The following is a 27,672-nucleotide window of genomic DNA, read 5'->3' as shown; positions in this document are numbered from 1 at the left end:
AAATTGATACAGCCACTATGGAGAACAATATGGAGGTTCCTTTAAAATCTAAACATAGAACTACCATATGACCCAGCAATCCCACTACTGGGCATATACCCTGAGAAAACCATAATTCAAAACAATACATGTATCACAATGTTCATTGCAGTACTATTAACAATAGCTAGGACATGGAAGCAACCTAAATGTCCATTGACAGATGAATGGATAAAGACGATGTGGCACATATATACAATGGAATATTACTCAGCCATAAAAAGGAACGAAATTGAGTTATTTGTAGTGAGGTGGGTGGACCCAGAGTCTGTCATACAGACTGAAGTCAGAAAGAGAATAATAAATACTGTATGCTAACACATATATATGGAATCTAAAAAAATGGTACTGATGAACCTAGTGGCAGGGCAGGAATAAAGACACAGACATAGAGAACTGACTTGAGGACACAGGGGGGTAAGGGGAAGTTGGGACGAAGTGAGAGAGTAGCACTGACATATATACACTACCAAATGTAAAATAGATAGCTAGTGGGAAGCAGCCGCGTAGCACAGGGAGATCAGCTTGATGCTTTGTGACCACCTAGAGGGGTGGGATAGGGAGGGTGGGAGGGAGGCTCAAGAGGAAGCGGATATGGGGATATATGTATACATATAGCTGATTCACTTTGTTGCACAGCAGAAACTAACACAACATTGTAAAGCAATTATACTCCAATAAAGATATAAAAAAAATAAGTGGTGCTGTGCTGGGAAAACTGGACAGCTACATGTAAAAGAATGAAACTACAGCACTCCCTAACACCATACAAAAAAATAAACTCAAAATGGCTTAAAGACCTAAATGTAAGGCCACTATAAAACTCTTAGGGGAGAACATAGGCAGAGCACACTTTGACATAAATCACAGCAAAATCTTTTTTAACCCACCTCCTAGAGTAATGAGAATAAAAACACAAATAAACAAATGGGACCTAATTAAACTTAAAAGCTTTTGCACAACAAAGCAAACCATAAACAAGATGAAAAGACAACCCTCAGAATGGGAGAAAATATTTGCATATGAATCAACAAAGGATTAATCTCCAAAATATACAAACACCTCATGCAGCTCAATACCAAAAAAATAAAATAAACAACCAAATCAAAAAATGGGCGGAAGATTTAAATAGACATTTCTCCAAAGAAGACATACTGATAGCCAAAAAAAAAACATGAAAAAGTGCTCAACATCACAAACTATCAGAGAAATGCAAATCAAAACTACAATGATGTATCACCTCACACAGGTCAGAATGGCCATCATCACAAAACCTACAAACAATAAATGCTGGAGAGGATGTGGAGAAAAGGGAACCCTCTTGCACTGTTGGTGGGAATGTAAATTGATACAGCCACTATGGAGAACAGTACGGAGGTTCCTTAAAAAACTAAAAATAGAACTATCAAACAACCCAGTAATCCCACTACTGGGCATATACTCTGAGAAGACCATAATTCAAAAAGACACATGCACCCCAATGTTCATTGCAGCACTATTTACAATAGCCAGGACATGGAAACAACCTAAATGTCCATCAACAGAGGAATGGATAAAGAAGATGTGGTACATATATACAATGGAATATTACTCAGCCATAAAGAGAAACGAAACTGAGTCATTTGCAGAGACTTGGATGGACCTAGAGACTGTCATACAAAGTGAGATAAGTCAGAAAGAGAAAAACCAATATCATATATAATGCATATATGTGGAATCTGAAAAAATTTGTATAGACGATCCTATTTACAAAGCAGAAACAGAGGCACAGACATTGAGAACAAACCTACAGATACCAAGGGGGAAGGGGGGAGGTGGGATGAACTGGGAGATGGGGATTGTCATATAAACACTATTGATATTATGTATAAAATAGATAACTAAGGAGAACCTACTGTATAGTGCAGGGAACCCTACTCAGTGCTCTGTGCTCTGTGGTGACCTAAATGGGAAGGAAATCCAAAAAAGAGGGGCTATATGTATATGTATATGTATACGTATATGTATTCACTTTGCTGTACAGTAGAAACTAAGACAACATTGTATAGCAACTATACTCCAATAAAATTTTTTTTAATAAAATAAAACTATTTTGATAGATAAAAATAATAAAGTACTGCATACATGGTTTCCACACTAAGAAACGTTTAGAATTTTCAGCATGAAAGTATGAAGAATAATCTCTTCATGGATGTTCTCTACTGTCCAGAAGAATAACCCAAGAGCTTTCATGTAAATATGCTGCTAAAAAATTTGGGAACACAGAAGTGGTTCAACGAAGGTAACAGTCTAATACCAATGTCAGTGTCAGAATCTGTTTATAAGCAAGAAAGTGAATAACTGAAGAAAACTGATCTATATGCTGATTACAGAAACAGATTTAAATTTGACAAGTACTAGCCAGCATTTCCCAGGAGTGTTAATGGATCTGGAGCCTATGAGTATTTTGTGTACTGGAAAGCAGTAGCTGTAGAAGAGAAATGAATTTATCCTTTCAAACCTCAACCTCAATGTATTATCCATTCAGATAATCGTTTTTTTTTCTTTGCTCCCAAATGCTTTGTCATTGTTCATTTGGTTTTCTCAACTACTGATCAGGAAGGGAACATCTAGTTGAGAGATACAAGTATTTTGGTAACTATACAGGAATAATACATTATGATTTTTATTTATAAATCAGTCTCTTCCAAGTTTATTAATGTGAGCTGGTCCACTTAAATGAAATTATTTTTTGAGTATTCTTTTATTCTTTTTGAAATATTCAAAATTTTACATCTGAAAAGTTGAAGACCAGTTTGTTTTGATTCCCCACCAAAGTGATGCAATTGTTACCATATGAGGCTCTGTTTAGCAACCAATAGGTTTCTTACATAACATCCTTCCCCAGTATACCCTTCTCTCATTTCTCTCTCCTTTAAATACAGGATATCAATGTTACTATCAAGTGTTGCTTTTAGAAAACCTGTAAATGGCAATAACTAAATCAAAACTACTTCCAAGGTAGTGACTTTAAAGTAATAATACTCATTTTGATGTAAAAGCTTTGAAATGCCATATTATTTTAATTTCATAATACATAATAATTTTGTTTCATACATAACTTTAGTATTTAATTAATGCCCTATGTTCTTTACAGCATATCCATTTTTATTTCTGCATCCACATGAGATTATGATTTGTCAGGGCAGAGCCACATCCTACCAAAAATTTAAGAGAAAGTTGTACAGAAACAACTTGAGTGTTTTTAATGTCATTACCAGATAGTGTTCCAAACTGTTGAGACACTACTATCCATTGTTCTCCATATATTTCTTCCAAGTGTAAAGAAACTATGACTAACTCACAAAACTACTAATACTACCTGAAAAAGTACATACTAGCAACTTCATTCCCCATACCACAACAAAACCTTTCCTAATCATTCTAACCCAGTGACAGGAAATAGTTAAACTGGTTTGTGTAACAACATATGTTTAACAATTACAGAAATGTTTAAAAATGCACTAAAACTTTAAAATCATCACAACCTAATCATAGAAAGTAGTCCTAATACCACATATCACCCTAAACGTACAATTACTCTGTCACCTTCTATGGAAGACAATTTCCTGTGTGCTCTCCCATGCAATGAAAATCAATAAATCACATGCTAAAACTGTGCTGTTTCTGGAAGTTTTATTAATGTGAGGACTTATGTTTTAAAGAACACTTCCTTTTAGCAATTAGAGTAATTGTTTTCAGAAGATGACATAGATCATACAGGGATACAGATCAAAGTTGCTATATACAAGTTCTAAAAAGATAAATAATTTATTAAAATATATATTTTGAAGCAAAGTAATATAGAGCAGGTAAAAATTGAAATGTCATAGTATATTTATTTTTTATATAAACCATCAATTTGTCAGCAACTTATAGTACTGAATTTCTAATTATCAAATCAAAAATGTCAGGAAATCTGTTACAGTATTCTAGTAATAAATTGTTGTACTATTTGTTTCAAATAGTACAAGAAAAGTTTGCTTTTAATTAAGACCCATATTTTAGAAAAGAAAAACTGATTATTCAGGGACATCTGAAAGTTGGTGGTAAGTGAAGGCTCCAGGGCACTGCTTATCTGTTTCATCTGTAGACTATCACACAACATGTGTGAATCATATTCTTGGATTCTTATTGTATTTATGTGCTTGTGTGTTTTCCTACAGTCTGCGCTGTCACTTAACTTTTTTTCCTTTAATCTCTTCACTTGTATTTTTTCTTGTTGCTTCTGAATACAAGCGGAATTTGATGATGTTGTTTTTTCCTAATTAACACTTTCTATTATTTCTCTCCTCCACTAAAATATGAATATATCATGCTATAAAATTGTTGAATAGATGTCCAAGATCTTCTTAATACTTTAAAAGCATATGTTTCTACTTTACATGTACCAGCTTAAATTATGTCACTGTGTATTTATTTGACTAAATTACAATGTGGAGGGGTAAAATGTTTAAAATTAGGCGTGCCTCATTTTAATACCAGAGTTAACTTTATCTACAGCTGAAGGAAAAAAAAGAAAGAAAGAAGGAGCAAGAGAGCTCTAGTTTTTCTTGGTTTAGTTACATGGGATAATATATTTTTACTTATTATTGAGAAAAAGCTGAGAGTCTTCTCTTGACACAGGCTTTGATAAAGGAGTCTCCCTCATTGTCATTCAGAGCATTTTCTTTTTGTTCTGAATATAATTAGTTGAAATTTGTATCTGAAGATCCATGTACGCTGTGGTAAATTGAAATAACTTGTAGATGTGTATCTTTGTTCAGACACGTAAAACACAGTGGTAGGAGAAAGAAAACTAAGGTTCTAATTCTGTAAATTTTGTCTCCAAATAGCTATGGAGTATGCTAATATATTGTGACTCTTTATGATACCATTTAGTTATTAGGCTAGTAATTTATTTTCTTCCACCTTTTTACATGAAAAAGAAGCGTCAGCCTTTATTATTACTATAAAATATTAAACCCAGAGTTAAATAAGCTATATATGGTCAAAATGTTATTAAACACAACTGTAAAGCATATCATGATCTGTGTTCATGGGAGTATAATCGATTAAATAAATGATATTCATTGAGAGTAGATCTACTCATGATTTAAATCAGAGTTTAAACAGGATAGTCCTTATTCCTGTTAGATGATTTTTCAGTAGTTAGTGATGAATGCTTTTAATTCCTCTATTAAAATATTTCATCTCATTAAAATGTGGATCCCCATATTTCTAACTTTGGCACCATATTCGTCAGAAAGAAGTGTTCAAAGAAAATGAGTGTGTCTGCTGAGCAAACAGCAAAGACAGAAAAAGGCTTGCACAGGGAATTCAATTAGCTACGCTGGTAAAGGCATAGCTGAAGCCCCATTAGGTCTGGCCCAGACAGCATTTGTGTTTGGAGGAGCTGAGCAAATCACATTTAATTAATGTTCACAACTTTCTTTGGTGAAAGGGCCTGGTGTCAGAGCGTAGACAGGCATTTTCTTTTTTATCTATACATTATACAAGCCCACCCAGGTCCCTGGGCCACTGAAAAGGAAGCAAAAAAAACTGAAGCAAAAATAATCGCTCTTTTAGCCTCAAAGCAAAATAAATGTTTACTCATTTAGACCATTCCTTTCATTAGAACCTTTGATTCTGAACTACAGTGTCTGTGTCTGCATATATGTTTGTATATGTGTATGTGCATTTCCTTTCCAGCAAATTCCACTCACTAAAATGAATGGAAGTTTAAATTCAATTTTTACTTTATCCTAATATATTTGATGGAAAAGTAGAATATAGTTTAATACAATAATAAAAAGTACTTATTTTCATGGGGTTTAAAGTGAATATGCTCAGGTAAATGGGGTACAAACAGCCAAAGAACAAAAGTGGAAACCAGTGATTCAGAAGTCTAGCATACTTTGTGATATATTCACTTGTAATTACACAGGATAAAAATATGTGACTGTATGTGCAAGTGCATCCAAAATTTTTCCATCTCAAGTAAAAAATATGCTTAAGTAAACAATTATATTTTTTATTTGGGAGAGCATAGAGACCCTGTAGTTAGGTAGTTATTGTATTTACATTTTGGCAACATATACAGTTGTCTTAAAATGGAGGTTTGTATTTCTGGATCACTTACCTCACAGTCTTAAATCCAGAAATTGTTGGGTTTCACAACTCTGAAGTCAAATCTCCCAGTCTCTATTTCCTGCCATAGATGTGCACTTCCTTCTGGCAAGTCCGCTCTCACCTCCATTAATATGTCCTTTCCTAGACTCCTGTCTCAGCACTTCATTCTCCCAATACTTCTACTCCCACGTGGGCTTTTCCTGCCACTTCCTTCTCTGGAATCTCTGAAACTTCTGTTCCATTAAAACCAGCAGTTACACCAATGATCTTATCTCCTTAATAAATGAAGTAATTAAACATTTTGCATTAACTGAAGCTGGAATTGTGAGGAAGAAAGTATATTAGATACACCAAAATTTCGTCTCCTCAATGACTCTCTCTTTAAAGTGAAAGCTGCCAAAATTTCCCCAAAGCCCTAAAGAAAATTAGCATTTTATCTTCAACCCACAGATACCCACTATCACAGTGCTGCTTTCAAATCAACACTGCCCCCTCAACAGTATCAAAATAGTTTTTAATGCAACCACAATTCCTTTTATCTGTATTTGTTATTATCATCTAATATAATTTGAACCCACTGAGGACTCTGTCACATGGAGCAATTGCCACATGGAAGATGAAAGTGGAACCTCATAGAAGAAAATATTCGGTATTTTTATGTGCCAATAATTTTAAAAAACTAAAACAAACAAACAAATATTACACTACCTTACAGATCCATATAATCATCAAATAAAATTACAGTATCATTCCATTCTCATGGCCAAAACTTGATTCTTGCCAGGACTCAGAACTCTATTATCTGAAGCATTTAGCTATAACATTATAGAAATACAATTAAAGTATGGGGTAGCTCTACCACACCAAACTGCCAGGCTCAAACTACAAATATGAAACATCATAAAGAGACCTCCTTTCTTGCTCCTTCAATTCATATCCAATATGTGTAATGTTATATCATAACATTAAATCTAAACTCTTCTAGGCACAAAAACAGAAATATAGATTAATGGAACAGGATAGAAAGCCCAGAGATAAAGCCACGCACCTATGGTCAACTAATCTATGACAAAGGAGGCAAGGATATACAATGGAGAAAAGACAGTCTCTTCAATAAGTGGTGCTGGGAAACCTGGACAGCTACATGTAAAAGAATGAAATTAGAACACTCCCTAACACCATACACAAAAATAAACTCAAAATGGATTAGAGACCTAAATGTAAGACCGGACACTATAAAACTCTTAGAGGAAAATATAGGAAGAACACTCTTTGACGTAAATCACAGCAAGATCTTTTCTGATCCACCTCCTAGAGTAATGGAAATAAAAACAAAAATAAACAAATGGGACCTAATGAAACTTAAAAGCTTTTGCACAGCAAAGGAAACTACAAACAAGATGAAAAGACAACCCTCAGAATGGGAGAAAATATTTGCAAATGAATCAACAGACAAAGGATTAATCTCCAAAATATATAAACAGCTCATGCAGCTGAATATTAAAAAAACAAACCCAATCCAAAAATGGGCAGAAGACCTAAATAGACATTTCTCCAAAGAAGACATACAGATGGCCAAGAAGCACATAAAAAGCTGCTCAACATCACTAATAATTAGAGGAATGCAAATCAAAAGTACAATGAGGTGTCACCTCACACCAGTTAGAATGGGCATCATCAGAAAATCTACAAACAACAAATGCTGGAGAGGGTGTGGAGAAAAGGGAACCCTCTTGCACTGTTGGTGGGAATGTAAATTGATACAGCCACTATGGAGAACAGTATGGAGGTTCCTTAAAAAACTAAAAATAGAATTACCATATGACCCAGCTATCCCACTACTGGGCATATACCCAGTGAAAACCATAATTCAAAAAGACACATGCACCCCAATGTTCATTGTAGCACTATTTACAATAGCCAGGTCATGGAAGCAACCTAAATGCCCATCAACAGATGAATGGATAAAGAAGATGTGGTAGATATATACAATGGAATATTACTCAGCCATAAAAAGGAACGAAATTGGGTCATTTGTAGAGACGTGGATGGACCTAGGGACTGTTATACAGAGTGAAGTAAGTCAGAAAAAGAAAAACAAATATTGTATATTAATGCATATATGTGGAACTTAGAAAAATGGTACAGATGAACTGGTTTGCAGGGCAGAAATAGAGACACAGATGTAGAGAACAAACGTATGGACACCAAGGGGGGGAAAGCAGGGCAGGGTGGTGGTGGTGGGGATGTGATGAATTGGAAGATTGGGATTGACATATATACACTAATATGTATCAAATAGATAACTAATAAGAACCTGCTGTGTAAAAAATAAATTAAATTAAATTAAAAATAATTTAAAAAAAAGAATGTCTACCTTCTTAAAAAAAAAAAATCTAAACTCCTCTAACTTCTGCCGTTCCCATGATCTCTTCAAATTCATTATTCATTATTCTCTATGGGTCTCTCTGCTCCAGTCTAACCAATCTGTCTAGCCTACAACTGCCCATAACCTTTGCCAATGTACCTGTCATTCAACTATTTATTTAGTCATCTATTTTCCTGATGGTAAACTCCTCTAAGATATTTTTTGATCCACAGCACTTAGCAAAGTCTCTGACCAATAGGTGGTACTCGATTAATGTTTGCTGAATAAATTTAATAAATCATAAATGCTGAGGGGTGCTTCTAAAATAGAAAGCTTGCAACAGCACACTCAACATTGGGTTCATCAGTTTTATTTGTGTTAATTAAGCACAGCTAATGAACGAATACTTATTTATTCATGTTAAGGCAATTTTCTTTGCCAGATCAGTGAACAGTTTGTAAAGACAGAAAATCACCATGCTCTACCATGGAATCTGTGGGGGAAACAGAAATCATACTTCGTAAACATGTTCTTCTTCACACATACCAAATACCACTACTGTTCTTTTAATAAAGCACTAGAGACATTCTGTGTAATAAAACAACTACTGCCAAAGATTAAACAAACTGTTTTTATCCCTGGTTGGATTTTATCTAAGCAGGTATTTGGTTAATGAAACCAACAGATAGCTTTGCAAAATCACATACATGAAAATGAGGCCGATAATAAGAACTGGGACTGCAAAGAAAATATAAGAGCGAATACTCTCAAAAAAACTGTTCTTTGTCTTATACTTCTCCAAGGTAAAGCATTAAGACTATTTCACTCAAATCCTCTTCCACTTCAATGACAAAATTATGTAACAGGGGATAATATCAGGGAGGTATATTCACTATAGCTCACATAGCACAGATTCAACAAAGCAGTAAACATGAATTCTTAGGCTTAACGAAGTTTTAAGAAAAATGTATATAGTTCTTCTCTGTTTATTCCATTTGCTTCCTGTGTTATATATTACTTCTACCTTAGTATCAATAATGTCATAAAAGCTTATGAAATAAATCACTTAAAGTAAATTGAGCATGTTAAATAGTAGACCTATGAACATCACAATAATTTCATTTATTCTACAGCACTCAGTTCTATACATAAATGATATTTATCTCTAAAAATAATGTAAGAGGTATATTTCTTATATCTATGTTCTAATATCATATATTTTATATTATAAATATAGATTATAATATAAATTATATAATATAAATATAAATATATTTATAATATAAATATAGATTTACATATAGATTTTTAGAAATCTAGTCGACACCTCATTTTTATCTCTGTACCCACATATCATCATTCCTTATAAGGAAAATATTCATATTCAGATAATCATGAAAAATAATTTAAAATATTGAACAGGTTAGCCCTACCAGTCACCACACATAAAAATTAACTCAAGATATGGTTGAGAGTTAATTTTATCTGTCAACTTGATTGGGTCATGGAGTGCCCAGATAGTTTGTTAAACATTATTTCTAGGTATGTCTGTGAGAGTGTTTCTGGGTGAGATCAGTGAATTGTAGACTAAAGCAAATTACCTTCCTCAATGTGGGCAGGCATCATCCAATCCCTTGAGGGCCTAAACAGAACAAAAAGGCGGAGGAATGGAGAATTTGCATTCACGGACTGACTGTTTAAACTGGAATATCCTTCTTCTGCCCTCAGACTGGGACTTACACCATAGATTCTCTAATCCTCAGGTCTTTGGACTTGGCATGAACTTACACAATCAGTTCTCCTTGTTCTCAGGCCTACAGACTTGGACAGAAACTACACCACTAGTTTTCCTGGGTTTCCAAAATACAGAGGAACATTTAAGTCTCCATAATCACCTGAACCAATTCCTTATAGTAAATCTCTTCACATATAGATATATGATATATAGAGAGATATATATGGTATATATAGAGATATAAATACTGATATCTATCATAGATATATACTTATTTATATATTATAATATTGATATATATGATTAAATGATTTATATATACCCTATTGAGACATATATATACACATATATTTACACATATCCTATTGATGTATAGCGACACATATCTCTATGTCTATCTATGTACATATATATCTCTATTTTTATTTCTCTGGAGAACACAGACTAATACAGTGGGTTATAGATCTAAATTTAAAAGCTAAGGTTATAAAAACTGAAACTATTATATTTCTAGAAGAAAACATAGATAAATATATTAGTGATGTAGAATGGGCAAATATTTATTAGACAAGTCACAAATGGTAATAATCATTTTAGAAGAAAAAAGATTAAGTTGAATTCTATCAAAATTAAAAACTAGTGCTCAGTAAAGACATAATAAAAATGTGAAATATTCAACAATACAACAACTGGCAAAGGAATCACAACCATAATATATTTTTGAAAACACCTATAAATCAATAAAAGAAAGAAAATAACTCAATTTTTAAAAGATTGGTCTAGGGATTCCCTGGTGGCGCAGTGGTTGGGAATCTGCCTGCCAATGCAGGGGACACGGGTTCGAGCCCTGGTCTGGGAGGATCCCACATGCTGTGGAGCAACTGGGCCCGTGAGCCACAACTACTGAGCCTGCGCGTCTGGAGCCTATGCTCCACAACAAGAGAGGCCGCGATAGTGAGAGGCCCGCGCACCGCTATGAGGAGTGGCTCCGCTTGCCACAACTAGAGAAAGCCCTTGCACAGAAACGAAGACCCAACACAGCCAAAAATAAATAAATAAATTTATTTAAAAAAAATATAGCCCCAAACTAGAAATAACATAAATATCCATCAGTGGAAGCTAGGATAAACGTCCTGTGATCTATTCATATAATGAAATACCACTCAGCTATAAAAAGAAACATACTACTGATTCACTTAACATCATAGATAAATGTCAAAAACATAATGAAGCAAAGAAGCCAGATGCAAAAGAATAGATACAAAGTTCAAGAACAGACAAAACTAATCTGTGATGAAAAAAGTAAGAGTAGTGTTTGCCTCTGCGTGAAAAATGGGGGATAGGAACCTTGACTGGAAAAGGGCATGAGAAAACTTTCTGGAGTACTAAGTATGTTGTATATCCTGATCTTGATACTACTTACTAGGGTGTATAGATTAATCATAATTCATTAAGCTATATACAATATTTATGTACAATATGTAAAGTATACATCAGTAAACTACCATTAAGAAGAATCAAAAGAGACAAGGGAACCAATTCCCTACATGAAATAATATTGTCAAGAAATCACAGGAATAAAGACTCAGACATAGAGAATGGACTTGAGAGACACGGGGCGGGGGAAGGGTAAGCTGGGACGAAGTGAGAGAGTGGCATGGACTTATATATACTCCCAAATGTAAAATAGCTAGCTAGTGGGAAGGAGCTGCATAGCATAGGGAGATCAGCTCAGTGCTCTGTGACCACCTAGAGGGGTGGGATAGGGAGGGTGGGAGGGAGATGCAAGAGGGAGGAGATATGGGGATATATGTATATGTATATGTATAGCTGATTCACTTTGTTATAAAGCAGAAAGTAACACACCATTGTAAAGCAATTCTACTCCAATAAAGATGTTAAAAAAAAAAAAAAGAAAATCAAACAAACACAATCTAAATCTGACCACTTTTCATTTGATGGATTTAACTATCAATATACAGGTAATACAGAAAACAGGGGAACATGATAAACACCACCACAGTTATGCAATCAGAGTGATACATACTGTAGGCAACTGTACAGGAAAAAGTATTCAGTTCCACCAGTAAATACATCCAATGGAAAATGAAGAGATTTAGAATTTAAAGATTAAAAGAGGTTTAAGAGACATATCAACTGATCCAAATATGGGGATTTTATATGGATATTTATTCAAACAAATGCTTAAAACTTACATATAAAGCATTTATATGTAAAATATAGCACTTATGGGAAGATTAGAAGTTTAAATACTGACTGAATGTTTGATTATATTAAGAATATATTCTTTATTGTGATGTTATTGGAATTGTAATTATGTTTTAATAGAAACTATATCTTTCAGAGATATACATCAAATGTTTACATAAATATATAAATTTAAATTTCTTTAATAAAAAGTAGAGTAAGAAAGCCATCAAAATATTTGGCTGAAAGTTATTCTATAATGAGAAAAGCAAAAGGGGTAAAATAATTATGCAAACTATCCATTGCAAATGAATCATAAATACCGAACTTTTCTGATATGATGGAGTATTTGACTTCTCTGAATATAGAAATATTCATTTACCTTCTGATAAATTTGAGTGGGATTATTTGAAGTATAGCAATGGTAATATACTATCTTAAGGACGACCATGCAAGAAAACGTGAACATGTTATTTTTCTTCTAGTACCAATAAGCATTTGAAATTTCTTTGATTTTCAAAAAAAATCAATCATAAATTGTTAAACAGGAAAAAGTCCTTTAAAGATATTGAAGGCATGTGGTAATTTGCTCATGCATTTGTTCAAGAAACATAAGTCTAGTTCCTCAACAAACAGAAAGCTGAACAGTTACCATAAAAATGTATGACGTCTACAAAAGTTAATAGCCATAATGCCAAAAGCTGGCAAATATAAGAGCAGGATAAAAATGAAAGCTTCTGCTCCACAATTTCTATTTGCTTCATAATCCAGAAACAATTTCTTGAGGAGCTTGAAGTTTTGTTCCAAATGTTTCAGATTGTTTATTTTAGTGAGATTCTATTTATTTATTACTTTGGGGAAAGCATACAGATATCAATTAGGAAAATTAATGTGAATGGTGTGTGTATATATACATAAAATAGATATCTATATGCATGTAATAGACATATAAATAAAAGACACATATTTCTGTGTGCATCTTTATTTCCATTAGAACCAGGCTCTAGTAGAATTATACTATTTATTTGTTTATATGTGTAAACATGTATCCATTTAAATTATGGCTATAAAACTTACAGAAAGTCAACTCTCTTTTCAATAAAGTCAACATTGTGTAAGATCAAACATCTGTGCAGGTTATTCTCAATGCCAATACTACCCTCATATATAAGCAACACACTGTATTTTATAATATTCTTAATAGTTAGAATATCAACCAAGATCTAGGTCTAGACTTCTGGCTCTCCCAATAACTATTATCTTTGCTTTCAATGTAAAATAAGTTTCTTAATAAATTTGTAAGCCAGTGAATTGAATACATGTATGTGGATGTGTAGGTATGTGAGCACATCACAGGTATCAAATTATGCCTAGCACCACAACTACTATAAATACCATAGTACCTGCTTTCTTTAAAGAAAGTATATATAGAATTCGTTAATATCTATATTATAATACACAAGTTTTGATAAAAATACACTGTGCCATTAAAAAAGACAATTTCTTATTACAACTATCTCATCAGATGAAGTCCTCAATTTTGTTCAAGTTTCACCCAATTTGAAATATCTTGAAATCAAGTCATTTATTATAGTTAAACAATAAAAGCTGTTTTTTTAATTTGATAATGTAATAAAAGGATTTCATATCCCTTTTATTATAATAACAAAAATGTCCTCTTACATAGTATTTATATATATGACAATTATATAAAGAAAAAAGTGAAATACTGAAATTAAGAGTGTCAGGTTTGTTCTCTCCACCACACCAGGCACTCCCTCACGTCTCTGACCAACCAAAGAAACCGATGGCAGTAAATGGGAAGAGAAGAAGGAGCACAAAATTAGTACTCAGCTGAAAATTTTCTAGCTACTAAGTTTTGGACAAGTTTTTTCCTTCCTTCCCTTCTTCCCTCCCTCCCTCCTTCTTCTTTTCTTCACTCCTTCCTTCCTTCCTTCCTTCTTCTCTAGGTACCTACACTCTTTGTTTTAAAAACTGAAATAATAATTAAATAGCATTTATTATAGTCAAATTTAATAGCACTTATTACAGTGAATTATAAATAGAAAAAGTATTATGTAATATGTAAATGTTGGAGGAAAATACATTTCATTCTCATCTTTTATATTAGAAGTATAAGTGTAAGTACTTGAAAGAATCCGATAGAGGCCATATGTCTAATTCCCTCCTTTAGCTAAAAGGAGACTAAGAGATTTACCAGTTAAATCCTAACTCTTTTTATTCTCAAAATGACACTTGTGCTTCACTCCTTGACTTTCCATATTTTACTTTTAGCTGTCATTATGAGATCTCGCCCCGCAAAACTTAATTACCTAAACATCAGACTTTCTTTTATTACATTCTGTAATCCAAGCAGAGATCCCTTCACTTTAGGCATATCTGGGACTTCGGCCTCTATGTAATTTTTTCCGAACTAGATCTCTAGTGTCATATTTCAGTTTGGTCTCTGGGTTAACATTAATTTTTCATGCAATTGAATAGCACCGTATCACACAGTTTATTTAGTGAAACATTCCTTCAGCAGAATGTTGATAAATACATCTGAAAAAAATGGCTCAATTAAAAAAAAAATCTTGGTAGCCTTGTGTTTGAAGTAAATGTTAAAAGGTTTCTTTAAAACTGGAATTTTTAGAACATTTTACAAGAAACTTTGAATCTTGTAAGGTTGCATAGGCAACAAACTATAGGCAATATTTCTTTATTTGGTGTGGTGCCTCCTTTATTCTTTAAACAGAGCATGTGACCCAGTGTTCTGATAGTACACTTTGGGTAACACTTTATTAAAAGGAAAACATTCTTAGAAATAGCTAATATTATTTAAGGGTTAAATACAATTAATGTACTTAAATACATATATATTTCATATTTCATATGCCATTTGCAGATACTAGTACAAACATCTGTGTCTAAGTGTGTTTTATACGTTGTGTCAGCAGAAGTGTTTGTTTTAGAAACCACAGGATTCAGAAAGGTCTCAAGCTTACATACACACACACATATATTTTAATGACTACTAATTGCCAAATCCAAGCACATATAATTATTATTATGAAAACTATTATCAGATAGTGTTCCAGGTGTTTTACATATATAATTTCATTTTATATCATCTTTGTGTGATACTTGTTATCAGAGCTCTATGTGTTTATCTCCATGTTGTATAGGAGAAAACAGAACTTAATAGATATTAAATTGCTCATTCAAAAAAATCTCTCAGGTTAAAGTGGCAGAACTGAACTTAAACCTAGATCTCTATGACTTTCAGGTTTAGAGCATTTCTGTCACACTATTTAAATACCCTATGGAAAAGCGATCAAAGTACCCTAAGCAAGAACACAGAAATAATAAATCAATTCTATTAACTTTAATTGTTTTTATACTAACTAAAAAAAATCTTAAATATATTCTTTGAAAAGTAATAATAGCCCTAATCCATATTTTAGAGATGCTATTTTGGTTAGACAGTGGAGGCGAAAATAGATTCCACTATTAAAGCACATAAAATCTTTCTAGAGAGCACCAGTTATTGACACATTTTAAAATTAAGTGATTATTAGAAAATTAATAGGGAAGAGTTTCATTACCTTCTGGTTTACAAATTGAAAATATAATCATAAAATACTATTACTGGAGCCATAAAAAGTTAGCTGGACTAGGAAAGTGGAATAAATTATGCATAGTTATCAACTATGACTGTAAATTTTGCTTATGATGATCTTAAATCTAATGATAAAGAAATACTTGGAAATCAGAAAATTATTTTGTAATAAATATTTTACTTATAGGAAAACTAAACAAATAAAACTAAAAATTATAAAGTATTGAAGATGTGCTATTTGTTAAGGATATTAGATGTGTCAAATGCAAATATTAAACTTCTCTGCAACCAAGAAGATGGTTTAAGAATAAAAAATATCCCTTTCAGATAGATTCTAAATTTCATTGTATATTATATCTTTTATTTACTTTATAAGTCCTATCTGTTTATCATTGTATTGTAAATTTCAAGCAATTTTTATTCTCTTTTACTCTTACTTCCCATTTTTGAGCACTGTGCAATTATTTTGCTTTATGCTCTTGAATTTAGTTATCACTTATAAGACCCTTGCTATTCATTGAGAACTTAGTTAATAAAAGTATCAAAGGTGTTGCAAGAACAGCTAACATTTAATTGTTGTTAACTGCCTTACATACATTCATTATTTTATTCCCTATTACTAGTGTTAGTATCATTTTACAAACTGAAGTACTAATGGTACAGTAAGCCCAAAGTTACATGGCAAGTATGCAGTAAAAAGAGTAATCAAATCCAGGCTTCATGTTTCAGTTGTTCTCTGACTCTAGCTTCTACACTGAGTTAGCATGGTAAATGCTAAAATGTGAACAACAACAGCATGTGTCCAGGCTCTACATTTTAAAGATTTATTTTAAACAAATCATCTGTCTATTCCATAAACTTTCATCAAATAGAAAATAAATATGAATTCAGTCAAGCTGCAACAAATCTAAAATTGATGTAACACTGGGCATTACAATAAAATATGTGAGCTATGCATGTCAAGAGATCATAATAAAAAACAAAACTTTTGAGAATTTTCATCTATGAGCTCTGAAACACACCTTCAAATGAAAAGCAGCAATGTCGATTGTGAGATTTCTAAATTTCCAATTTGCATTTATATGTTTCTAATAACCTCTATTCACCACATTACCTTAGCTGGAACTAATATAATGATATTACCAGATACTGGTCTCTTTAGAAAACATAGACTCTTGGTAAACTTGGAAACAACTGTAACATATACTAGGAAGGAAAATAGTCTGAACTAACATCATTAAACAATTCCTCTACTAATATTAGAATAAAAGCTGGTATTTCAGCTGGAAGCGAGCTGTCAGGGCTGATTTCCCTCCAAAGAAGCAGCAAATAAGTTAAATTATCAGGATTTTAAAGGTCTATGGGAGTTCAATGTCCTTGGTCCTTCTATCTCATTTTCCTCTGTCACTAAAGCAATCCACTTAAATTTTCATTTATTGCAACATGACAGATTAGATGCCCAGACTGATTGTCCTACTTTAAAAATATATTAAATACTAGATAAAACATCTATTTCTTAAATCTTGAATATACTTAAGTTGGCAAGAAAGTAAGCAACACTAAGGCAAGGGACTGAAGGAGAGGATCATAGAGGTATATGAAACCAAGAAGTTGTCTTTTACCTTGGAGACGACTGCTAAGCCACTAAACTTGAGGGTTGGTTCTTGTGGACCCTTCATTTTGGGACACCAAAATTTTGCATCCTCAGTATACAGGTGAACTAGAAATATATTTACCATCTTTCCTTCTCTAAAAATGGCTCAAAGCAGAGGAAAAGAAAAAATTTTCCTGAGAATTCAAACTCATAAGCCAGAACTCATCAAAGAGTCTAGGTTCCCTACTCTCTGGGTTCCAGAAAAAAAAATCTCAAGGTAAGAATTTAATTTAATGAGGTCAATTTTCATTAGAAATTCCAGATCGCTGACAAAAAGCAAAGCAAAGTTTTTCTCAATTTATATCTCAGGTGTCAAGGAATTTTCATAGGTAAAAGTTTAAGAAAAATGAGCAGCTAACATTAAAAAAAGAAGTCATGAAAAACATATGGAAATAAGGCACCATGAGTGACAGCTAGCTGAAACAAAGATAGGAGTCATGATGTGAAAAATCCAGAAATTAAAATTATGAGAAACAGAATAGAAAAGTAATATTTATATTTTAAGAAATAAAAGAAAGGTTTGATAATATAATTAAAGACACATAGATATAAAAAAAGAATAAAAACTATTACAAATGAAGCATACAGTATTTGAAATAAAAAATTCGATGGATGCGTTGAAGAGTGGATTACCATACATAGGTAGGGAATTTGTGTTGTGGGATAATATATTATAAGGCAGAGAGATGTAAAATGTAAAAGAGAAGTTAAGAGATATGTACTGATATGATCAAGTGAGTATGTCAAAATCACACATCTAATCCAAGTTCTAGAAGTAGAAAACAGCAAGAATGGGGCACAGGTAAAATTTGAAGCAATTCCCAGACATGGCAAAAAGATGCCAATCCACAGATTCAAGAAATCCAACTGAATTCATCTCCTTCATAAGAGAAATTTACATTCTCTTAAACCTGTATTTCCACAAAAATATCTCAACTACAAGGTATGTGGTCCCATGTAATCACATGAATATACTCACAACACAATTCCAACAATTTAATGAAAAATATTGTTGAGTGAGTAAAAGACCAAGTATTGTATTTCATTAAAACCAAAAATAGACTTTGTTCTCTTTTGAGCTAACAAACCATACCTTTACTTAATTTATTCTGCAGCTTATAACTTATTCCCATCATGTCTTTTATTTATCTGACTGAACCTGTTAACACAGTCATAATAGGATTCTTGGATGAAAACACAATTTTTAAAGAAACAGCAGATATAAGATAAAAAACTAACTCTCCAAAGGGATTCTATTTTAGATGTTTGTCTATTCTCTGTTAGTGAATTCAAACATTTTGAAAACTAGTTATTTTAAAACACTATTTCAGAAAAAACTAAGGGTAATAGCTTCATTTTCATGTATTATTAAAAATATGGATTTGAAAATGAATATTTTAAATGTAAATATATCTGAAATTCAAATAAAGATGATTTAACTTTCATGAGAACTGAAAATAAGTTGGTTATTATGATGAGGATATTTTTCAGAACATATGTTTGATGATTGAGAAATTATGAAAAATTTTAGAAGTTGAGTTCATAAACTTTTCCAAATTTTCTTTACTGTGAAAAATAAAACAAAACAAAAAATCCCGAGAAGTTCTAAGAACACAGACAGCAATAGAAGTGAAAACTTAAGCACAGTCAGGTAATACTCAAGCTTGGCTTGCTCAATTGCGAAGTGTGAAGTCAAATTTGCACCTGTTGTGGGATCTGTCAGTGCTGGCAGGGGACATTGGAAGCTGAGCTTCCACACTTTACAGAGCAGCATTATTATCCAATAATGCAACCTTTGACGTGTCACCATTCACAGTATGCTGAAGTCTGACGACATGAAAACCACTAGAATGTACAACCGAATAATTTACAGGATTCAATGGCCGACGTCTTTCTCTTCTCACACTATCCCCTACCACCAGTGACCTGGTGAAATGTATCACTGGGGGATGGGCGGGCAGAGGGTGAACAAAGGGTTTGGAAGTACAAAGAACCTGGAACGTTTTTTTCCCTGAATCCATGTGATTTTTAACAAATAGCATCACTGGGTAATGACTTAAGTTATTCTGGATGAAATATCTGAGGATATTTTCCCCTGAACATCCTCTGGGTTTAAACTTGGTGATAACATACACATTTTTAGAGGCAATTACGTTCTTTTGCAAAGAAGCCAAAAAGGCTTCTACACTAATGTCACCCTGGGACAGAGGGATGAACAGAGGAATCCTCAGAGTGCTATCTTGGAAACCTGCCACTGTGTGATGGCAGCTGGTGATTAATAATCTTTAACGAAATAGTAATTCAAGCAGGACTAAACCGGCTCACAAACTCTATGGTACCAACAGTCAAAATTGATAAAATCTAATTTTAAATAGTCCCTAAAATATGAAATGATCCTACACTCTGTTACTTAGATAGTATAAGATACAAGAGCTATGCAAGATACTCAACATGTCCAGTCCATGATTAATCAGATGCCAATTCTTAACATCATCCTCTAATCATTAATTCAATCTTACCAACCCGTTTTTGTGAGAAACAAAAGGCACTCATCAACTTCTCTAATATGATGTATTCATAAAGTTCTTATGCAAATATAATATTGATAAACTGCTGTTCACATGGCAGAACCAGATGAAATAGGTTAAAAATGTTGTTTACTAAAGAAAATTATGGATTTTTCTACAGATTAATTGGTAGTAACATAATGTACTTGAAATGACAGAGATATTGAAGATCATTTTCAATGATTGACAATGTACTTCAAAAATGTTAGTTGTGTTGAAATTTTTGAAATGTTCTATAGTAAAAATCAGTTAAAACACTATATTTTTGTATGATTTTTTTACAAGTAAGAATATTTTTAAATGTTTCAAGTTATTTTCTTTCCTAAAGGTATATAATAAACTTGTACTTAAACTTTTTTTAAATTTCTAGTGTCTCCTCCTAATTCAATTAAAATCAAATCAAAACAAAATAAACTCACAAACTCCAAATTATTAAGAAAAAAAGCAAAAAGGCTTTCTAACACCTAAAATCCTATCTAAGAAACTCATGGGAAATAACAAGCAAGAAGTTTTTATACTTAAGTTTGATGGAGAAATAATAAAGAAATAAAACCTCAGTGGTGAACAAACATCCCATGTCTGAGGGCAGCTGAGAACATATCTTTAGTCTGAAGGGTACACACACAAAAATGTTGCTACCTTCATTTAGCCACAATACTTAGAAAACAAAGGCCTGAAGTCAACTCAAAGTGCTGCTGACTCAAATGTCCTGCTTACTTTCAGGCAATAAATGCAAAGTATGTTTGTGCCTGAGGATTTTCATCACTATTTCTTTTTATGTCTGGAGACTTTGGCTCACATTCCAACCAAACACAGTCGTTCAAAACAATTAAGTGTTCTCACCCAAATCCCTATTTCTCTACGTCACAAAATCAGCACACACTTGGCATTCCTGGCCACAGCTCTTGGCACTGTGCCTGTGGGTCAGAACTGAGAAGCTCTGGCAATGCAATGTGGGGAAAGCTTCTCTACTGCAGCTGCCAACACTTCTCTTTGACCCAATGAATCAACTTAAATCTCTCAATCCCTCTCTCTCTGTCTCACTCTCTATCCATCTTTCTCTCAGCAAGTAATGCACATGAATTACAATTTAATTTTAGATATTGTTGTTTCTAATGAAATACAAGATCAGTGATGTTTCATTATGGTCTGGAAAGTCTGAAAAAACAAGAAATGTTTTCATTAGTGTATATTTTTTTTTCTTAAGTTTTCCCTGAGATATTCCCCTGCCACTGAGATTCTTCCATCTTATTTCAAATACATGAATATATACACACACACACACACACACACACACCCCACATACACCCCCAACACTGCTTTGACTACTTTCACTTGCTTTTGTGTATTTCTTCCTGAAGACTGTGTTTCTACTTCCACCTTCTTACCTTTGTAGCATCAAAAGGAGATGTCTCCATTGTACTTAAATAAAACATGGGTTTTTCAAGTTCAACAGGGCATATGTGCTAATAACCTGGAGTGTTAAGCAAATGAAGTACTTTGTGGCAGATAGGTCTTTGGGAGTTTTAAGAGTGCCCTAGGAACAATAAAGTTACAATGTTCAGCTCTGCCACAATCCTGTTATCCCTCACCTTAGAAAATATTAAAAATGCAAATTAAAAAATATTTACTGAATGAATAAAACATAAGACTCTTTTGTCCTTTTATAATACTGTAGATGGTACTAAAAGCAGAGAGATGAGAGGTAAACTCATGTTTCTGTGTTTCAACTGACATACTGTTCATCTTTTGTGAGAGTGATCATCTTCATGGTGAATTCATGTAATGACAATGCTAATATTCCCCTGTATCAGAAAAAGAAATTAGAAGAATGCAGTTGACTTGGCAAAATATTTGGATAATCATTTTGTTATTCAGAGTACCTTTAGTTAGGTTTAGAACAATTTGTAGAGGTTTTGTTTGCCTTTTAATGAATATGGCTCTTATGCCCTAAACTTTAATCTGTGGAGATTCTGATGTATTGAATATGTAAATACATCAGAAATATACTACACCAAAAATCATTATTTGCTCTCCCCAAAACGTTAAACTTGTGGATAATACAGGTTTTATCACTGATAATTGAATGATTTTCTGAGTCATAAAACTTAATCTCTCTTATTTTCTCTCTACCATATCATAAATAATAGTTGGCTCAAGAATAGTGGAAAAGAGAAGAGAGACAGAAGTTACAAAGAAATATACCAGACAGAATTTAGAAATTTGCTACATGCAGTTTAGCATAAAATTTGCTGGTAACTAATATAAAATGAAAAATTGTTTCCTCCTTCCTCCTTCCCATCTTTTTCTGTTTTTTTTTTTTTTTTTTTCTTTTGCTGTTTCTCCCAGGAGTTCTAACATGTACCAATTGCCATTTTAAAGGTAGTCCAATTTTACGAATTTCAGTTGTTTTTACAAAACTCCTAAAAGGAGGGCTTTAGTGTTTCATCTCTCATCAATTCTGCTGTCCTCAGCCACTCTTTATCTTTCCTATTGTATCTTGGCAGTACATAGTTTTACTTTGCTATAGATACTAGGGGATGAATTATACTGAATTCTGAAATCATTCTGCCATTCAGGAACACTGTGAAACTGTTAATTAACCAAATCTACTTAGTAGACGTATCAATTATTTTCAATGTATAAGTTGCAGTGACAGTCTTTGAATTTCTAAGGGAAGAAAAGGTTAGGTAAGGAACCAAAATACAAAATTAGAAACTGTTTCAATGGAAAAATAAATTAAATAAACCAGCAAACTGGTTCTTTAAGAAATATGGAGGAAAAGTATTCTCTGGTTGTATGTGATAATAGCCTAATTCCAATAACAACTAATTGTACTAGCAAGGATGTTGAAAGATGGAAATTTTAAGGCTAAGTTTAAATTTTAAAGTACACAATTTTCAAACTTGAATGACCTTTTCAACAGTGAACACATGGAAAGTATTTGAAATTCTGAACATCAAGGAAGTAAATCTTAGATAGAACAAAGCATTCATTATTTCTAATGATATTAAAATATGGTTACTCTTCAGTCTTTTAAATGTCAAGACATATTATTTGTGGATGATCAGAGCAATAGAAAGTGTTTTCTTGGGCAGAAAATAATTAAACACAAAATCAAGCATATCTAATGTCCTTGAAAAGTTACCAAAACATTCACTTAGAAAAGTGGTTTTTTAACATTCTCTCTTGAAATTAAATGAAATCCACATATACCAATTTAGGCAACAGATCTTTGGATCTGAAATCAGATTTGACACTCAAAATCTATTCATTATTTATCGTATCATGTGGAGGTGAATAAAGGTAAACAGACATCAAAGTAAAGTTACTTAATGTTGAAAAAATATTTACAGTCACAGCTCAAATGAAATAAAAACTCTACTTAAAACAAAATCTAAAACACAATTACAAATGATACTTCTGTCTCACAATCACAGAATTTCTGATCAGAAAAATAATTCAAAATAATTAAAGCTCAATACCTTATTTATAGGTGAAACAACTCAATTCTAATAAAGTGCTTCCTCTTTTCCTGACAGAACAATTCTAGCACTCTGTAAACAAACACTAAATCCTGGGCCTTTGCACTGTACCACATTCTAAATTAAACTTTAACCACCAAGCATCCCAACTTTGAGTTACTTTCTACCCTTCCCTCTGGCAGTACATTGACTCTGTTCTGAGTGCCTTACTCGTTTGAAATATTGCTTTATTATCTAGAACACGATCTAGAGCCTTTATCCAGATACTTCAAATCTTGGGGACTTTAGAGAACATTACAGAACACATTACTTAAGAGAGACAGAACAAGAGACAGGGAAAAGAGTAAAAGAGATAGAAAAAAGATCCCTTCTTGTTTATCCCATTATTATTCACAATATAAAAGAGAGAAGTATCTCCTTCATGGAATATGATATCTCCTTCAGACATGAGCTTTGCTACTTAGTTCACAATTACAATGCACTAAATACCTTAATTTCCCACAAAGATGTTGTCTCCAAATGAATTCTAGTGAAAACAGTCTAATTTAGTAAACTTGTACAGTATAACTTACTAATTTTTCCAGCCTCCCTAATGTATTTTCTTCCCACCTCACTCTTTTATCAATGCTTAATTCCATCAGAATAAAATACCTCAGTAGAGGAAACTGCCCAACTATTAATGTAACAAATTACTTACTTTTTGTTAAGAATAAAAATAAGACACAACCCCTGTTCGAAAGAAGTTCAGGGTTCAGTAGGTTAGAAGCAAGAAAAGAACTGATTACAATACAGGGTGATAGATCCAGCATTAGCACAGGATGCCGTGGAAGAACCAAAGAGAAGAATCCATAGGAAAACACACCAGGTTAAGGAAAGCTTTGGTATTCTAGGAAAGGTTTCCTCAAGAAAATGGCATGTGAGCAATTATTAAAAAGTGAGAAAGTTTTGGTGGGGCAGAAAAAGAGGGAAAATCGTTCTCACAGAGAGAACAAGAAGTCTACTTGTAAGCAGAAAAAACATGGAGATATAAGATGATGATTCTAGGAAATCTAAGTAATTCATGATACGTGCAACACAGAATGCATACAGAAATGGGAAGAAACATAAGGATGGAAATATATGATATGCAGACATCAGGGTAGCCATTTTTAAAGATTTCTGTTCACTCTAAACACATATAAACAGAGCAGTAGAAAATGGCCAAATACTATTTAACTGATTTCCTTATAGCCTATTCTGTAAAACGACAGATGTCTAGACTCAAGATTTCATGATGTGAACTTGGACAATATTAGAAGATTGGAAATGTTTTACAACACCAACTAAACACCACTGTACCACTGTGTTGTAATCAGCTGAGCTCAGGAATAATTTTTAACACCACTTTTCAAATGGATTCCTACAAGCATTACATTCAAATTTAGGAAATGCTGAAGGAAGAATGGTATAATTACTTTCATTGTGCTATTGTGAATAAACACCTACACTCTTATTATTCAACCTCAAATGTTCTTCCAACTAAAGAAGAAAAAAAACAGAAAATGCATTTTTAAAATATGTCCTTCAGTATTTTAGTGATATAATACTCAGTTATTAGAATTTTAAAAAACTAATTTTTATACATCTAGAGCACATTTCCCCAAATACACACTACTAGGCTTATGTTCTTTTCTATTCATCACCTTCTTTATACATCTTTATAAACCTGTAACAGGATTTCTGGCTATCTGAGGAGAAGAAATTGTGCCTTACAGCAAGTGGCATATTATATCCAATTCCATTTCCACCTCTTTTCCCTTCACTTTTGACACCTTTCTGCAAATCCCAGTGCTTAATTAAATACTTAGGGGTGTTACATGTGAAACATTTTTGAAGTTGTTCAATGGTGATGATTTACAGCAATATACAAGAAGACAGATGTACTGAGAAGGTTTGAAATGGTCCTATGTGTTATACATACTAAGATGGAGCACCTGACACCACGTAATACTTATTAACATCCTAGGGGATTAGACCTTATCAAGATCCTCAGACTCTGAAGCCTATAAATGTTGCATATCTGTGGATACAGGACTGGCCTTTTTATTAGCATACCTAAGAGAAAAAAACAAATTCAATGGGTTGATAAAGTACATGTTAAAAACAACAAATAATCTTTTCTACTGTTTGATTTCACACAGATCAACATGTACAAAGGTACTGCTGGATTTGTGCTATCCCATTTTTTTTTGTGTGTGTGTGTATAATTTCCTCAGTACTAAATATTTGGTAAGCCCTAGGATTATGATAAACATGCAAGAAATACCAATTGGTATTTCTGACTAACTGTGAAAGGACTGACACTAGGAGTTTATTGCATTTACCTCTTCAATAACCACCTCCCACCCCAAAATTAATGGCATAAGAATAAAGAAAACTGTAACAAATAAAGTACGAAAAGATGATTTAAAAGATAAAACAAGGTTTAAAGTGATTTGGGAAGACAAGAGTGGTAATCATTGACTTAAGGTAGAAGAAGTCTACTGAAATGCCTGCCAAAGAAGGAGCAATAAGAGATCTAATTTGCCCTCAGCAAACTCCTGGGAATCCATGCTTGGAGGCATGAGTTCCACAGGTGTTATGGATGAAGGGCACATGTGGAAACAAAAATATCTGCTGAAAGTTAGTGAACAGAGGGTTGGGGGAATTTCCAGTCTCCTTCTTAGTCCTGCACAACCAGCATCTTCCTTACCCTCCCAGACTTCACTGGAGAATTCTACCTGGAGACATAAGCCTGGTACGCTGCTCCTACTGCCTAGTGAGAGCCTGTTGTACTTTCAGGAATTTGGTAAGAAGCTGTTAAACACAGCAATTATTAAAACTTAAATTATACAAACTTTCAATTAAATTATATTAAAGACAAAGGTAAATTCAAAACTATCACATTCCCAATTATTTCACTATTAGCTATGTTCTTGATGTTACTTTTCTGTAACTGTATGGTAGAAATACTATGTTATATATAAATATTATATAATAGTGGGCTACTGCACACCTTTTCCTAACTCGGTGTTCAGTGACAGTGTATGATAGCCTGAAACTGGCTATGGTGGGAATATTTACACATTGATGGAAATTAGCAAACACTATAAATTAGAGCTTTATTTACTGTTCTGTTGTTTGTCTAGGTTTAAGAAAGTAAAGGTGAAAATATAAATATGCAGATTAAACCTGCAAGTGTGTTGTATCTACTGCTAAAAGATACAGCCAATTTAAAAATTGGTTCTCTTTTGCTTAGAGAACAAATTTTTAAACATTTATCAGCACATCCTGGATACTAGGAACAAGTTGGTAAAAAAAAAAAAAAAGGATTTAAGTTAAAAAGAGAATAATGTACGTTAAAGTTTACTACAAAATTACACACTTAACTTTCTTCATTTATGCTGTTACCAGATGCCAACATCCATTAACTCTTAAAATGCTGCTTCTCTTCCATTCTATGCCATATATCTTTTTTGATCCTTGATAATCGCTCATGTCTCTTCAAATTTCTCATTTTTAAAGTATGTTTGCCTCCTTCTGACTGATTCCACAGAATTTCCTCTGATCTGTACTCTAGTTAGTAAGTTTCTCTTCAGCTGTGCTTATTCTGCTAACTTTCCAATGAAATTTTATCTCAATCATTATATTTTCTATTTCTAGAAGTTCTCTTTGTTTTTTGTTTTCTGCTTGTTTTTCTTTTTTCTGAATTCTGCCTGGTAATCTTTGAGGGTCTTATGCTTTTACTAGTTATTTTGATTCTGTGTCTTAGTTATTTAAACATATTCATTATATTTATTTTATATTTTGCTTTGTAATTTTTTTTGTC

The 27,672-nt window shown here is 32.9% G+C and overlaps 1 protein-coding gene across 2 annotated transcripts in view; it reads right to left on the bottom strand.

Moving 5' to 3' along the window:
• GRID2 (glutamate ionotropic receptor delta type subunit 2) overlaps positions 1-27,672 on the bottom strand; it is a 1,411,147-nt gene that overhangs the window by 1,084,938 nt on the left and 298,537 nt on the right. The window lies entirely within an intron of this gene.

The sequence above is a fragment of the Eschrichtius robustus genome, chromosome 4 (genome assembly GCF_028021215.1).
Source record: "Eschrichtius robustus isolate mEscRob2 chromosome 4, mEscRob2.pri, whole genome shotgun sequence".
NCBI lineage: Eukaryota > Metazoa > Chordata > Mammalia > Artiodactyla > Eschrichtiidae > Eschrichtius > Eschrichtius robustus.
Note: the sequence above shows the minus strand (reverse complement) of the source record. Positions and strands in the feature narration are given on the sequence as shown.